Source organism: Scomber japonicus, chromosome 19, assembly GCF_027409825.1.
Source record: "Scomber japonicus isolate fScoJap1 chromosome 19, fScoJap1.pri, whole genome shotgun sequence".
NCBI lineage: Eukaryota > Metazoa > Chordata > Actinopteri > Scombriformes > Scombridae > Scomber > Scomber japonicus.
Window position 1 is genome coordinate 2,293,635 of NC_070596.1, and position 17,839 is coordinate 2,311,473.

General features: G+C 38.9%; 1 protein-coding gene across 3 annotated transcripts in view; it reads right to left on the reverse strand.

The window, feature by feature from the left end:
- LOC128379726 (ras-specific guanine nucleotide-releasing factor RalGPS1-like) overlaps positions 1-17,839 on the reverse strand; it is a 152,676-nt gene that overhangs the window by 43,845 nt on the left and 90,992 nt on the right. The gene's annotated exons all lie outside the window — the stretch shown is intronic.

A 17,839-nucleotide genomic window follows, 5' to 3' on the forward strand; every position in this document is an offset into this window, starting at 1 on the left:
ATATATCACCATATTACCATATTCAAAATCTAAGACAATATCTATAAAATATCACAATATTGATATAATATCAATTTATTGCCCAACCCTAAAACCAGCCCCTATCCCCTCACTAGGGCTGAGTATTGGTCTTGATTACTTTAAGGTATGGACCGAAATAAATCGATACCAAGCATTGAAATCTCACCCGTCAAACGATACCTTCAATCGATACTTTTTGTGCCCAGAATTACAAAATATGACTATTTGTATGGATTATGTGACAACCAATCACCCAAAAATCAGTGCGACATGTGATTGGCCCATTACCATAGCAGCTACAACCCATCTGTGGTGGTGAAGTCATGGTGAATTAGAGTCAGTGCGCAGTTCAGCAGCTAAAATGCCACCTAAACACTCTAAAGTGTGTCTACACTACACACCTGTTACACCAGATAAAAGACAGAGCAGACAGATGAGGTACTCAACTAGTATCAGTATTACTTTAAGGGTACTTAGTTTGGTACTGTTATTGTCATTTTTTAAACAATACCCAACCCTACCCCCCCCCCTCCCTCCCCCCCCTTCATTTGCACGTTCATGTTGAGGTACGCCACATTGAGGGCTTTTCCAATCAAAGTAGCATGCAGTGTAAGTGTGTGCATCAGTGTGGGCTTACGGTCATCCTAAAGGGATGAGCATGTGTAACAGGTAACAGAATAGATCGAGCACACCTTTGCTTTCCACACAATCTTTACACTCTCAAACTTACTCTCAGCATGTGTGGTGTGAGAAGATAAAACAAAAATGAGGACAATATCACCTTGTCCCTGTGGTCACTTGACTTGTACCAAACTCACAAATGCCAGCATAGAAGTAAATTATAACAAGTCAAAGATACCTCATGTCTCATTCTCTGAGTCTGGTTCTGCCTGAGGTTTCTTCCTGTTAAAAGGGAGTTTTTTCTCGCCACTGTTGCTCATGTGTGAATGTTGGGTCTCTTTAAAGTTAAAACCTGAAGAGTTTCGGTTTAGAACCTGCTCTATGTGTAAAGTGCCTTGAGATAACTTTGTTGTGATTTGGCGCTATACAAATAAAGATTGATTAATTGATTGATTCTCATGGTTTTAGATGTTATGTGTTCACCAGGGCAGTGAAAAAGACAAAGCAGCTCATAAGGCTGCGTTAAGTATGAAATAGCACTTCATCGCTATGGTGACAGCTGCTTCCTTGTTCCAGTATAGCAGCAAAGGTGTCCATAATAAATCAATATACACCCTCCCCCTTCATTAGGAGTGCTCTCCACAGCTGTGAGTGTTAATTGATTTGGAGTGACACTTGGTGGTGAGGTGGTAGTGGACAGGGACTGGTTTTGGATTGAGCCTTTGAGAAAGTCTATTATCTCATTAAACGGTTTCCTGATAAGTTTATGGTCTCACTTGCTAGTTTCAAGTCTTGGCTTCAGCATAGCGCTGTGTAAAATAGATGATAAAGCAGGCTATGCTTTGGGGTGTGGATACGTTGTTTTTTCAGTTCATAAAAGTTCAATTCATTTTTCTAATGAGTAGCCTCTTTGTGTGAAAGGCACAAACTAAGGATGTGGTGAGCCAGTGTTCTGATATTTATACTTGGCGCATGCAGCTGATATATGAAAGAGAGCTCTGATCCTTGCCTATTACATCACAATTAAGGAGGAACAGAGAATTAAGCTGAACTGAATTTTTGAAATCCCAGCAGAAAGAAACTGTTCATTTTGAGCAGGAAAAGTTGTTTTTACACACAATATGTGTATTGTTGGTAAAATCACCTGCAATAACATCATATGTCGACCTATGTGACCATGTGCACAGTGTAAAAAAGTGAATTAGTGTGTAGTTACCCTTTAAATATCTTTTATACTACACAAAAAAAACAAAGCATTTATAAAGATCTGGGTTTGCTGTCTAGTTCCTAGGTTCAGTAAATTGTGGATATAACACTATTTGAACTCTTGCTAAAAGTTCACATGTACTATCATCAGCGTTGGGGGTAATGTGCCTACCTTTATATAAAAATATATATATATTTATATATAAAATCCACCACGACTTTGCACCGTTTCTTTTTTTTGGCAGGCAGACCAGCACCTGGCTACGTGCTATGGTTATATCACTGTGTGCATGTACGGTAGCTCAGAAGGGACAGCACTCACTTCATTTTGCATTTATGGGAGAAAATAAAGGCAAGAGCATTACAGTAACATGTAAGTTGTGTGTGTTGCTCTGTTGCAGTGATGAAAAGCATTTATGTGTTTATAATCTGTATTCAGGTATGTGATTTGAAATGAATAAATGTAGTTTTATAACTTGTATGTGAGCATATGTTTGAGAAGCTTCTTTAGTCCAATAAAGACTGTAAATGGAACATTGTGTGGCATTCCTGCTATTAGTGTAAAGATTTACAGATGAGGGGTCAGACTTGGTACATTCATTATATTTAAAGGAGGTCTGGACTAAAACAACCTTCCATTTTCACACAACAAGACTGTTGGAGCTTGGCTTTGATTCATTGATAGCTTTCACACGATGTGAGCCAAACAAGAAAAAGACATTGAAATTAACGTATGTGTGAAAACACTCTAGGGTCATTTTAACTCTGGACACATCCATCATCCATTGAGCCATTATCAGCTGAAATTCATTTTTTCTTCTTCATACATTAGAATATGCTCTAGCATCCAGGACACTGTGCATCCATATTTATATGTGAACCGTTCAAGAAACCGTTTTTGTCGTTACTGCTGTTGTTTGCCTGCTGGTTTGTTTGCCTGCTGGTTTGTTTGCCTGCTGGTTTGTTTGCTGGCGCTTTGGAATTGCATCCAAACTGGATACAAACTTCAGCTGTTCTGTTTGATCTTATCAAGATCTTGTGTTATATTACAAATGCTAGTGTGTAATCACACGCTGGAGGAGTGAGAGGTCAAAGATATCAATTGTATCTTCAGGTTTTAGGAAATTGAACATGATGCAATGAAGTAATAGAATCCTGACAGCTGTCTTACCAGTCCTGTTACAACATAATACAGCAGGTTTACCACATGAGAGTAGACAGAGCAGGGCACAGATACTTCCATGTGTTTAAATCCTCATGATTCAAACCACTGACATAAACACAAGCTGGATGAACCAAATGTTTCTTCTCTTTTCTCTTCCTACGTCTGTGAATAATGACACACACACTTCACAAACCACTGCACTTCTCAATACACTCCATTTATCTCTCTGTTACAGTCTGGCTGCTCTGCCTTCATTGTTTAATCATGGAGACTCAAGCATGACTTTTGTTTTTGTAAAAAAGAAGACAGGAGTGATGCTCAAACCTCAAAGACAGGAATTTCTTCACTGTATAAAATTGTTGTGTTCATAACTGATGTATAGTATGTTTATATGTTTGTTAGAGGTAAAACAACTATTAGTATGACTGAGATCCAAAAGAGCAGATTACATCACTACTTTTGAAATTATACAACATGTTTGGGAAGGTTCTGCAGCTAAAAGATATTGTGTTATGTCCTGTGACTATAATACATCCTGTTCAACCAGGCATTACAACTTACCATTCACATGAAAGATTGTTAAGTAACAGAAAAGGCAAAACTTGTATTTAGTAATAGAATTTCAACCACTGCTGGATAAAACCAAAAAGCCCAAACACCTCTTTTAAACAGTGAGGTGAGAGTGGGTCATTCTAGGAGGCAAAGACAAATGGCCTGTTTTGTTGTTTAGGTCAGAAGACCTGATGGTTCACGGCCAGCTACTTTGGTGGAAGACCCTATGAAACGTGTTGCTATGGATACAATTAACCCTGTGAATATCTCATCTTATTGTAGTTAACTACAAATGTACAAAATCACATTTTCCACATTTTTGGTTTTAACGAACTTTTTTCTCTTATTCTACCATTTCATATATTTTTTACATTTTTATCATTCTTATTTTCTCTTGTGTGCATTGGTATCAAATTATTATTTGTTTTTATTCCTTTTCTTTATGTTGTCCTCTGTCTACACTGTCTACACTTTGTCTTATCAGCTTGTCAATCAACTGTGAAGCACTTTGTCCTACATGAACCTGTATAAAAGATGCTTTATATATAAAAAGCTTGATTTATTGATTAATTCATAATCATAGATTTATCAAAAGTGCCTTGATTAATGCAAGGCACTGTCTAAAACTAAGACCTGTATCTATTACTACTGATATCAATCTGAATCTTATATTTATTCAAATGCACACTTATACTCAAATGTCAAATGCAGTGTTTCCCACAGATCTGAAGGCAATGTGTGGTGGTAGTCCGGCGACCGCCGGGGGGGGGGGTTGGTTTCGGTAAACCGGCCGACGGGGGGGCTGTGTGTGTGAGCTATGTGAGAGAGACGCGTGAGTGACAGAGAGACGCAGGGAGAGCAGAGAAAGGAAAAAGGAAATGCAGCTTAACAAATACGATGCGTATTTTTTAATTAGCGTAAAAAAAAAAAATTAATAACGAAACGCAATATGTGGCGGCCGGTGTTGAATCTGTGGCGCACCGCCACGAATTAGTCTATGTGTGGGAAACACTGAAATGTTGTCTAATTGCATATTGGAGAAAAGCAAATCCAGGTTGTAGTTGCCGGAACTATACAAACACTAAACACACTAATGAAAGTCCACTGTAATAGCAGTGTAACAGAGTGGAGGTTCCTCCTTCACAAACAGACACCAGTTTGCACATCACTTCTCTAAAAGACATCTAACATTTTAACCACACTTCAACACTGTGGCTGAACTCCTCCAGTGTACACACACACAGACTCACACACTCACTACATGGTGTAAAAGTGAGGGGCTGCTGAATGTTACTCTACGCTGCTTTGCTAATGATTATGAGCATTGGAGCTTAGGAAGTCCCTCATAATAATCACTATGGCTGGTTATCGGTACTCAATACCTTTAATGTATCGACCGAAACCAATCGATACAAAGTAGCATTGATGTGTCTCCCATTAAACAATACTTGCAATCGATCCTTTTTGCACCACCTCTGTGGTGGTGAAGTCATGGTGAATTAGAGTTAGCACGTTTAGCAGTTCAGCAGCCAAGATGTCACCTAAATGCTCTAAAGTGTGTCTACACTAAATGGTAAATGGTAAATGGACTGTACTTATATAGCGCCTTTCTAGTCTTTACGACCACTCAAAGCGCTTTACATTACATGTCATTCTCCCATTCACACACTGATGGCAGGAGCTACCACGCAGGGTGCCAACCTGCTCATCAGGAGGAGACTAACCATTCATTCTCATTCATACACCGTTGGCGCAGCAACAGGAGCAATTTGGGTTTAAGTGTCTTGCCCAAGGACACATCAACATGTGGACTGGAGAAGCTGGGAATTGAACCACCAATCTTCCAATTGGAGGACGACCGCTCTGAGCCATAGCCGTCCCACTACACACCTGTTACACCAGATAAAAGCATATATGGAAAAAACGGGAACGCTAATAATATGATTAAACACGCTTACACATGGAGAAAAGATACGGGTGAGGAACTAAGCCCATGTCCTCTGAAGTGACACACCACACAGTGTTACCTCAGGTAAGATAAATGGTTAGTACACTTCATTAGAAAGTTGTGTAGTAGACACATACACGCATACATTGATTCATAAGTGTGTGTGATGTATGCTGTGACCCACATGTTGATTTTAAGCATTTTGTATTTAATAAATATTAATGATTTGAAGACTTTCAAAATGCATTTATGAAATAATCAAATCATTTAGATGGCATTTTATGCAATTTAATGCTTCTATTCACATGATGGGTATGGAATGAAGTAGTCAGCTGGTATCAGTATCACTTTAAGGGTACTTGGATTGGTACTGGTATCATCATTTTTAAAATGCTTATTTAGCATAATGCTGCTCTGTAGAGCCCAGCTGTCTTAAAGGAGAGCAGAGCTGCAACAGCTGGCTGAGGTGTACACTTATTAAAACATAACAATAAAGTAGTGACAATATGTGAAATTACATTTCTACATCTGCTTTTGAGTTTGATTAATGAAAACATTTTGTCCAAAAACTTTTCATTTTTTAAATCATATTTGAGTTATTTTGTTATGGAACAACAGGCAAGAAGTGATAAGCTGCATATCAGATTTCTCAACTATATTAATTCAATATCACCATGTGCATAGAAACTGACAACAGATGCAAGCTAAAGATAAAATCTGGTGCTGCAAGCAGTGTTTTACAAATACACACACACACACACACACACACACACACACACACACACAGGTCTAAATTCTTGCGCAGTGCAGTGAGCAACATCTTCAGTAGCACAAAGGAGACGCCCCGCAGGGGGTCAGGCACCGGAGAGGTCATGGGTCATGGAGCAGGGGTAAAGGAAGCCTGGTCCTCTGCACTCACGCTGGGAAGATGATTCATGAGTGAAAGGACACACTGTGGTTTACCTGTCACTGCTCTGCTCACCCTCACTCATCGACTATCAGGACTCGCTCAGCTGTCATTCTCTACATGTCTCTTTTGATCTGAGTCACTTTGCTCCACTGACTGTTTGCCACATCATCTTTCAGTATCTTGCTCAGTGTGTGGTCCTGCTGCCCGCTCACAGGCCAAACAGTCCTGTAACTGCTCAACTGGAAAGAGCCAAAGCCTTTTTCAACTGGAGCACAGGGGACAGTGTCCACACAAGAGCTGAAGGACGGACAGCTTGTCTGAAGCAACAGATATTACTGTTTGTCTTGGCTATGTCTTGTCTTTAGTTGAACAAGTGAAAACAGTTACATGTTTTCTTTTAAGGGTCAAAAGTTACAGCTGGAGAGGCAATTTATCTCTTTAGCTCTGACCAGGGTGAAGACCAGAAGTCAGCTGGACACAGTCACTGTCATTAAGAAAAGACCATCACATCTAATTTAGGACCTTTATCAGTGTTACGCTCATTTCAGAGGTTGACTGATAACCAGTAAGTAACTTAATATCATTATTTCGGTAATTCATCAAGCAAAAACCCAGGATTCTTTTCAGCATCTTCAATATGAAGATTTGTTGCTTTCTTTTTTCATTTTCTGACTTTAAAAAAACCTCTGGGAAACTGATTTTTTTGACATTTTGAGAGGGACATGGAAGCAGACATCTTGGACCTTGGCCTCCACAGTTGACAGGAAATCAATTGATCTTAGCAGTGGAAGTTGGTCTTTTTGTGTCGTTTTTGCGTGAGCATCTGCATTGCACATGTGTTTTAATCCACTTGTGGCAGAAAAGTCAAGAAGGCAGGAGGACTAAACGGCAGGAAGACACAGATCCTATCAAGGATTTTTTAAATATGTTTGTGGGCTTTTTAAAGGTTTTATTGAGAGTTGTCTATCCAACTTTAATATGCTGAAGAATAGTTATATCCATGTGGAGAATATGCATTTGTGGCTACAAGTATTTAATGTTAGCAATTTTTCTTTTGTTATTGCATGTAATGTTAACTTTATATTATTTATTACTTTATATTATTATATTATTTGGCTGATGGGCAGCAGGGTTAGCCAATCAGATACTCAGTCTGGTTAATGTCTAATGTTAGAGCGTGCAGTAGTCGATGTTAGCCTATTATGACAAAAAAGTGAAGCATCTGTACAGTATGGCCCGACTTCATCACTGTCCGGGAAACCAGCTCATAATACAGGCTATGTAAGCTGTTATTGTATGTACAGTATCTGTCTGTCCTGTGCTGTGTGTGCAACACACACACACACACACACACACACAGGAAGCTGAACACTGTCCCTTGATGCTCCTCAGAGCAGAGAGAGAGGAGAGGAGATAAAGCAGCACAGCCATAAATAACAGCAAAATGTAGTACAAACTGATACTGAGCTAAAATGAAATGAATGCCCATAAATTAGCAGTCTGTGCTGTTTGCTGACAGTGAACCAGGTAAAGTACAATCATTACATTACTGTAAGTGCTGTGGGAGTAAAAAGCCACTAAGAGCAATTTATTAATGTTATCTGTGCAAAACAACAAAAGAACTGCAATTGTCAATTAGAAGTGTCAATTATCACCATATGGTGCCGCTAAAGAGAACAAAAAAATCCTGCAAGCCTTTTATGGAATAGTTTGGACATGCCTGGTCTATGGAGCCTGTTAGCAAGCTATGGTACACCTGTAGCCTGTTAGCAAGCTATGCTATACCTGTAGCCTGTTAGTAAACTAGAACACATGCTGTCCTGTAGCCTGTTAGCAAGCTATGGTATACCTGTAGCCTGTTAGAAAGCTACGGCAAAGTCCTTCTAAGGCTACGGTATGAGAAAAGAGAAAAAATAAATTCTATCTGCAAGGGAGCTCCTATGGTGTGCGGACTTTTCTCATTTAGTTGCTTTTTGGTCCAGCACCCATCCCCAACTGGCTGGCGGATGTGCGTGTTGTTTTGTTTTCTATTGTTTTAGCAAGCTATGGTATTCCTGTAGCTTGTTAGCAAGCTATGCTATGCCTGTAGTCTGTTAGCAAGCTATGCTATACCTGTAGCCTGTTAGCAAGCTAGAACACATGCTGTCCTGTAGCCTGTTAGCAAGCTATGGTATACCTGTAGCCTGTTAGCAAGCTAGAACACATGCTGTCCTGTAGCCTGTTAGCAAGCTAGAACACATGCTGTCCTGTAGCCTGCATTATTAACACAGGTAGTAGTCAGAGCCCACTGGTGATTTTATGGATTTACACCCAGTTCTGGCACTTTTCAGCACTGCACCTGGCAACTCTATATCAGTCTGTGGATACATTAGCTGTTTGTTACGCAAATTTATTTACAAATGTCCTGTGTAAGGACAACTAGCTTTCTCGCTGACAAAACTGCCTCAAAACTGAGCTCTTGTACACAGTCAGGTGGATCAAAGTTGTCTCAGGACTGTATAATCTGAACAGACCTTTGTGTTTAGACCCTTGACTTAGATCTAACTCCACCACCAAAGGTTAATCAGTTATTTCATACATGTCATCCATGCTATAGATTGTAATTTCATTATCTTAGCGTATTGACAAAGGACAAGTCTGGATGCGCTCCCGTCTTTCATGTAGCCTGAGCATCATTTTATTTCCCACACCGACAACATGTGGAAAAATTATGATTTCATCGTTGAACATTTTAAAGAACTGAAGTTTGAAGTGGACCAGGAGGAAAAACAGCCTGGGGGTGGGAGCCCTTCATCACTAATGATTACACACCAAATTTACAAGATGTGTCCAGACTGTGTTTTAGCCAATATGTGAAACTATAAAGGCACAACTGATGAGATGGAAACCAGTGGTGGAAATATTGGGTAGCACCTCAGGCGGTGTTTGGCAGAATTTCAAAGCTCACCATTCTAGTTGGGCCTTTAATCATGAAAGAAACAAAACCACAAGGCTGAACTTTCGACACTGGCTTGTTATAACACTGTTATAACACACATGTTCATTACACTTCATCATGTCAAAGTGCTGGATGGAATTAACAGTAGGCTGACTCTGAAATGTCACCAATAGGGCAAAGATAACACACAACAAAAACATTTTATCAAACATATCCAGCAGTCATCTACATGTGTTTTTCACATGTAGAGGAAGACAGTGAAACTCTGATAACAGTAAGCTGAAAAAGTTTTTTCTGTGTTTTGCATTTTCCTAGTTACACACCATGCTACACCCAAATCCCATTGAGATATACTGGCTGTCCATGATATCAGCTGTGTTGGCAGCTACAGCCTAAATATTACATCTGCATAACACAACACAAAATGCTTAACAAATATTTGCCGATGATGTCATCCTAATAGACCCATGTGTGCTGGGTGTAATGTGTTTCAGCTGTGCAGAGCCTGCAAAGCTGTACAGTTTTGCTTCCTGCCTCTCTGCTTCTGACGCACAGTGAAGCCCAGCAACAAGGCATCCAACTCAATACTCTCTAACAAACAGTGCTGGGGGGTCTGCTGTCACTCACAATGGAGGAAGTTCCTTTAACACAGCAGCAAAGTACATTTATTGCCTTTTCTTGTGATGTTACAGGACTGAACTGCTATCAAACTTAAATACGCATTTGGTCGTGTGTGTGTGTATCCAATCCATCTGCAGCAAATCTCCCATAGAACTGGACCCATCAGCTTGATATTTTTGTCCACATTTATTCTCAAGAACCTTTCAATGGTTGCAGTGATTAACACATTTTTTAAAAATCTTTCATAATATGATTACTCATGAGCCTATAATAAAGCTTACACTTTCATCTTTTCAGCAGTCCATGTGATTTCATGATGTGTTATGACAGCAAAAGGCATTTCCAGCAATCGGCTAGACTAAAAATCAGTCTGTAGCAGGCCACATTTTGGCCTTTGTTGTGACTCAAAAACTGACATCCGTGGAAAAGTTTAGTCTCATCTTGAAGTTGAGCATCTGCTGATTAATTCCATACCTGATATGTTATGATCCAGAAAAGTCACGCACAAGATGCAATTAGCACATCCCTGTTTTTTATAGCTTCGTTGCCATCTTGACTGTAAGGGAGCCAGGAGGGACAATTGAGTGAGATTCAACTGTTGTTTGTTTGGTCGGGGAAAGGGAGATAAGAGGGGATTTATTGTGTGTGGTGTGTTGTAGCAAGATGTTCTAAATAAATAACAATGTTAAAATGGAGTGTTGACTTATTGCAGCGTATCGTTAATTGTTACCTTATTAAGTTTATACACTTAAGCAAACCCAGGTTCCTCCATTACAATGCCATTACACTATTCTATGACTATACTACTATATACAAAAACTTTGCGTATTTATACAAGAAAACTGACATAGATCTGCACTCTTCTTGTTTTATTGTGTTTCCTGCGTTGTTATGAAGTCTGCCTCTTTAATGAGCTGCTCCTGAACAACATGAACAACTCTTTTATTTCTTTCTTAGACAGAGAAGAACGATAAATGAAACAAGACTTTATGACAAGTGAAGAAGTGTTTTAAAAGACCTATAACTCAGTTACTACATTAAAGGTGAACTCTACTGATTTTCCATATCAGCATGTGTTTCCAGGTGTTGGGAAATACTACTGCATACAGTACGTGTAACATGTGATATAAAGCCTTTTGTGGCTCCAGAGGGAGCTGTGCAAAATCTGATTAACTGTCTCAGGTGATGTCACTTGAGTCAGTGTCCATTGGGTTCAGAGGCTACAAGTTAAAACAAAAATCTGGTGGTGTGGTGTTACAAAGAGAATGGTGGAATAGAAAGACCTATGTTTGTAAGTTTGTCTCTCAGAAAAGTGATCAAAGTGGGAATATTATAGACACAAGAAATGAGCAAAAACATGGCAGCAATACACCATGGCTGCCATCCACCGCACCATCATCTGTGTTTAACATGTAATGTCAAAGAAAAAGGAGACAAGCCACATTAGCATGCCACAGAGACCACGCTGTCTACTACTACAAACTATCAACCCTCCATCAAAACACCTTTAACACGGCAAACAAGTCAACCCCCAAAGTATTGGAGCATGCATGGGATCACATCACCAACTGTGATGTGATGATGTGGTGAGATATTGTGGTTTAACAAGCAGCCAGCTGACAGTTTGGAGGTATTTCCTGACCATCAACAGCTACAGTATCTTAATGTCAGGCCCAGTGACTGCATGGCCACGTTCTTTTAGTGAAACTGCTTTGTTCTCACAGCGTCCAACTCTGAACTAAACCTGAACTAAACCAGCTGATTCCTCAATGTAGCCTTACCATTTAGCAAGCAACAATAGCAAGTCACTGTCCACTGAATGCACAGAGACCACACGGTCTACTACTACAAACATTCAACCATCCATTAAATTACCTTTAACACGGCGAAAAAGTCGACCTGCAAAGTATCGGAGCGTTACTGTGATCCCCAACTGTGATGTGATCATTTCGTCACAAATCTGTAACACATTACTGACTCACAGTGTCTCTGTGCTGCAGGTCTGAATGAAGAGTGGGCTACAGCAGGAAAAACGCTTCATAGCCCACTGCTCTTTCCTGAATACCTGCTGCCTAGCGCTTGCAGCTCCACTGTATTGTAGGTCATTATCAAGCCCATCAGAGCAGACTGTGTGGCTGAAAAGAGAAGACAAACTGGAGAGCAGTCACAGACTGGGGCAGATCCCTCTTTATGAAGCACAGGAAAGGAAAAAACACGGGATCGCATGATGTACAAAAGCCAGGACAAAAGTACCAAGGATTTATTTTTGTTAAAACACACATACAGGAAGAATCTTAACAAAGAAAAGAAGAATCATGGTTTTGGTTTCACGCTCCGCTGCATCACGATGTGCTCTGAGGCATGGTTCAACTTTGCAGGAAGGCAGTTAAATGAGTATGATAATATATCCTGCTTGGATTTGAATTGGCAATGATGTTGTTATTGCACTGTAGTGCCTCTTAGTTTCTCTGTTGTCTTTGTCAAGATGCTGAGTTTTGACTTGTAATGAGAAATGTGTGAGTGATACTGTCCGGCATAAAGACTTAAGGTGGATCTTGGATTGGATTGGACCGTCTTAATTGTCCCTGTGAGGAAAATTGGTTTGCAAGTCGTCACAACTGATACATTATACAGTAAGAATAAATGATAAAAAAAAGACATATGGGTCAATAACACTGTTTTGTGTTCATGTGGTCATGCTAATTTAAAGGGTTAAAATGTGAAAATAAACGTATGAATAACTCTCACACATTCTTTTTTTGTGGACCCAGCATCACATTTCTGCTTTTAATCCATTTTGAAAGAATATATTAGAGGATTATGGCAAAAATGTCTAAGTGGTGTAACCATAAAAACTTTGTACCAAATAATTCAACTTGCTTGCTTAAAAACACTAAATTCTCAATAAAACACCATATCAACTAGTTTGGCATGATCTTACATTAGAATGTTTTATATTAAATAAAGGTAATAGAATACAATTGTTCTAAATATTACATTTAATCTGTTGTCTATTGTTTAATCATGTCAATCAGGAACCATTTACATTTTTTAAATGAAGTCATTATTAGTATAAGTCCACTTAAATACACTGTAGGTGATAAAATATTGAATATTTATCATTCTTTTGTGGTTACACCATTTGACATTTTCAGGAGCATTCAGTCTTACTTTTGGTAAAAAATGGTACAAATTGTCATTTCAAATGATATAAAACCAAAATACTAAATACAAATACAAATACAAAAATACTAAATGTACATTTTAACAAATCTGATGCTGCTTTTAATACAATTGTTTCATATATAATAATACAGGGTTTCCCACAGCACTTTACAGCTAAGGCGGCTGCCTAAGCAACACATGCCTACCGCCTTAACTAACGTCTTCAAAAAAAGAAAATGAATAAATAAATAAATACAATATATAAATCCAACCAACGTCTGCAGCGGGCCGGAACCGCTGTGTCCGACTGTCTGACTTCGACCCTGAATACACCTGTAGCTCTCTGTACCTCCCGCGAGCATAACACAGACAAGCTAACAGTGATATTAAGTTTAAGGAAACAAACACAGACAAGCTAACAGTGATATTAAGTTTAAGGAAACAAATACAGACAAGCTAACAGTGATATTAAGTTTAAGGAAACAAACACAGACCGCTGGTTAAAACATAAATCTACATCATCTGAGGCAGAACCTGCTCAGAAAAAAACAGCAGAGCCCAAAACACTCATGAAAACAGCGCCATGTGAGGTCAACATTAACAACGTTAATCCTCAGACAGGTACGTTACTATAGTAACAAGTTTCAGGCTAACCGGCTCAGAGTATATGAACGGCTCCAACTAAACAGGTGATATTAGCGGTGCAATGTGTAAAATGCTGCGGTGCTGTACGTTTTATCAGCTGATGTTACAAAACCTCAATTTTAAGTCACTCAGATGTTTCTCATTCAACACACCTGAAGAGAGAGAGTGAGGCATTCAACAAAAACATGATGCTACTGACGCTGAATATCACTACTGTATAATACTATATAATTACTATAAAATATAGCTCAGAGAATAAGTTTACTATATAAAATAGACTCACTGGTTTAACCTGTACAATCTAATTTAATCCAATACAGCAGCTCTGCTATTAATTCTACATTTATGAAGTTTATACATTTTTTGACAAGAAAGTGTAAATTCTGCTTTATGTTCATTATTGAGTGATTGTGGTGTATTAGGCTGAATTATATTGAAAGGTGTTCCTAATATTTTGTCCAATCCATTAAGGGTAGTTGCGTTTACCATTTACACGTGGCTGTCTTATAGCCTGCTTTTGACAAGACCCCCCCCCCCCCCCACCCCACCACCAGCACCACCTTAACTAACACATTTTCTGCGGGAAACCCTGTAATATATATAATAAACATACTGTGGATGTCATTATAAAGTTGAAATGAGATATAAAAGCACTAATGGTCCATCAGTCCTTTGTTAAATGTGCAATAACAAATAGACATACAGCTCGTTTAAGAACTCAACAGCTGAGGGAACAAATGATGTCAGATATTGGTTTGATTTGACCCGCCTTGGAAAAGTGGACCTCCTTGTTGAGGCTAAGCTCTGCATGAAGAGTTTGCTGAGCGTTCGCCAGGGTAGCCTTTGCCCTCTGAGTGATTCTAACATGATAAACATGGCCAAGATTAAATTTAGTGCCAATTGTCTTTTAGTAAAGTCTAACAATCCCAGCCTACTTTTATTAACAATAACTCCTCCAGTCCCCTTTTCTTCACTAAATAAAAAAAGAAGACCTGACACTTTCTGATTAGTATATCGTTCATTTAAAGCTGCAAGTGTGACGTTAAACCATCTGAAAATTTTCCCCCAGAAAAGCTTTTGGAACTCAAATAAAAGCACAAATTATAGGCATCTCCTCCCACAGAGTAGAGTTTCAGCAAACGTCTGAAAGCATAACCATCATCCTCACCCATCTGACCTGCTAGAAACAAAGGGCGGGTTTTTTTAAACCCACAAATAAAAGGCTATCATACATCATGAGATTGTGAACATCTCGTGCAATTAAAAACAAATACGATGAGTCACTGAATATTTTTTGAAAGTGTTTGTCAGGTGTTATGTAATCAGTAATTACTATGGCAACATAACAAACTGTGTCCACACTCCTCCACCACTGCTTTTTTGGCAAATTATGTGAATGGATATGGTGTTTGCCTGATTTAAGAAATAAACATCAGCTTGCAGGTTACATCATCAGTTTACACGGTGCTCTTAAAAAGCAGAAAATAAAGAACAGAAAAAGCTCAATTCAAGCTGGAAAGCCACATATTTGTGCCTATTAAAGTCCAGAATTACAGGAGTATGAATGAGCTGAGGAAATTCAAAGGCACTCCTTTTGTCCATCTGTCCAAGTCAAACTGAAACTAAATTAATTGTTGCTAAGAAGTTTTACATGCGGTCACAGCGGCCCCTACATGGGTCTTTCCCAGTGGGCGTGACATTTTGGTGCTGACTGACAATGCTGTAATTTGATTGGTGAAATATCTGTGTGGGCAGGCACAATAATGTTGTTATCCATGCTCAGCTTCATCTGTTATTTGAGCACTACACTGCTTCATGATCAATTTATCTGATAGTTTTGACGCTCTGGTCATTTGCCATCTCATCATCTGGACTTAGGACCATCTTCTTGGACATAGCTGGATCCCCTCTTTTCTATAATGTAGGATGAACAGTGTGCAGGAGCTGTTGATTATGAAGGAAATGTGCCGTCTAGACGGAGTCAGTGCTAATGTTAGCCAGATAGGAAACTAGGTAGCTTGCCATTTGGGTGAAAAACAAATTTAAAGATTTTCTCCAGATATGTTTAAAAAAATGCTTCTTTTTGAATAATAATTTGTGTCTGGTGTGCTTTCCCAAAAACAAGATCAATTACCTGGTTCTTCCAGAAAAATTCAGAATCTATAAATTTGTAAATCTAGTCTTTTTGATCACTCAAAGCGCTTTTACACTGCATGTCACATTCACACACTGTTGGCAAAGTGTATTTGGTGTTCAGTATCTTGCCCAAGGACACATCAACATGTGGACAGGAGGAGCCGGGAATCGAACCACCAATCCTCCGATTGCTGGATGACCGCTCTACCTCCTGAGCCACAGCTGCCCTCTAGAGGCCTCAACTTTCCACATCACACTTGTGCAAGTTTCATACCGGATCATGATAAGCTCCAGACTAGTTTTCATGTCACAAATCACCTGTTAGACTGAGATTTAAGGGAAAAGAGAAACTTTCCCTCTTCCACGGATAAATGTGAAAACAAACTCTGCACATACATCATTGCGCACATTGAAGCTCAAACTATTATTAAAAAAAGCAAAGCACATTTTTGACTAGAGTGAGACTGAGATAAGATAAGAAAATAAGATAGATGTACATTTTTATTCATAATCTGCCCTTACATTTAGTTTTTTCTAGTAAAACCTTCTCGATCCCTAATTGAATGCACTTCCTTCCACATAAAACATTTTTAAAGCTGGTTCTTTAAGCACAGTGAAACCTGCATTGTTCATATCGTGTTTATTGGCTAACAGTCATCTTCACTGCCTTTAATTGGCGCACCATGTTCCTGCCTCTGTTTATCAGTGTGAAACTAGGAGAATGTATTGCGCTGCTGTACGCTTATGCAAACACATAAGATACAGGAAAAGTGACACAACTAATGTCCTTGAATGTAGTACTTTGCACAGCACAATGGATTCTTCCAAGTTTTGTGAAGAACAGACAGCTTAAATCCAGACAGGATGAAAAAGATAAAATATGTAGTTCAGGTTCAGATATATATAGTGTGACATTTTCTAATTAGCAGCACACTACAGAAGTAGAGAGCATGTCTCCTAGCAACAGTGGCTCAGATATAAGTCAACCTCTGACATGAGAAAATACTCACTCACACTTATACACATTAGAAACTGTTTTCTTCCTCTCATTATATATTATGTTATAAAAATATGATAGAATAAAATAGAATAAAATAGAATAGAACACAGAATAGAAAATAAAACAATAGAATAGAATAAAATAGCAAACAACAGAATAGAATAGAATTTTATTGTCCATCATGGTGGAAAATTGTCTTTGGCTCACCAATAATAGACATACAGTAGACAGAAATAACATAAGATCCATAGAATCCATAGAATAATTAAATTATATTAAAACACATAAGCATATAAAAATATGTAAAGTATAAAATATGGGTGCATATCAGTTCCTGTGTGTGTATTGCATATTGATCATTTGGAAGTGTTTAAAATACTTGGGATAATATTAAGAAAAAAAGAAAGATGCAATCCTTTTAAGAGTGTGCTGCTGAAACAGAGGAAAGACAAACAGTGTGTTTCCCGTAGCGACCGTCTGTATGTACAGGTCAAGATCCACATGCTCTAAAACCTGTGACCTTAGCCTGCAACACATGCAACTGCTGACATGTGCAGCTGGTCGACTCTCCCAGCCTCCTCCACAGAGGGAGTCCTGGGCTATCTGGAGGACAGCAGTGGAAAAAAAAAAAAAAAAAAAAAGGAGGACTGTGGGACTGAGAGATTCAGGGGGGGCTGCAGGGGACAAGGGTTTAGGTGGGGGGACAGGGAGCCTCCAATGCCTCCATGATCTCTCTCTCTCTCTCTTTTTTTTTTTTTTTTTTTTTTTTTTTTAAAGGGGAGGGGAAAGGGACGTTGCCGTGCCTCACAGCTTAATTATTTCAAGCAACAGTAAGTATCTCACTGGTGATGGCAGGAAGACAGAGAGAGGTCAGACTCTGGGAGGAAGAGAAACACACTCTGAGTAACAAG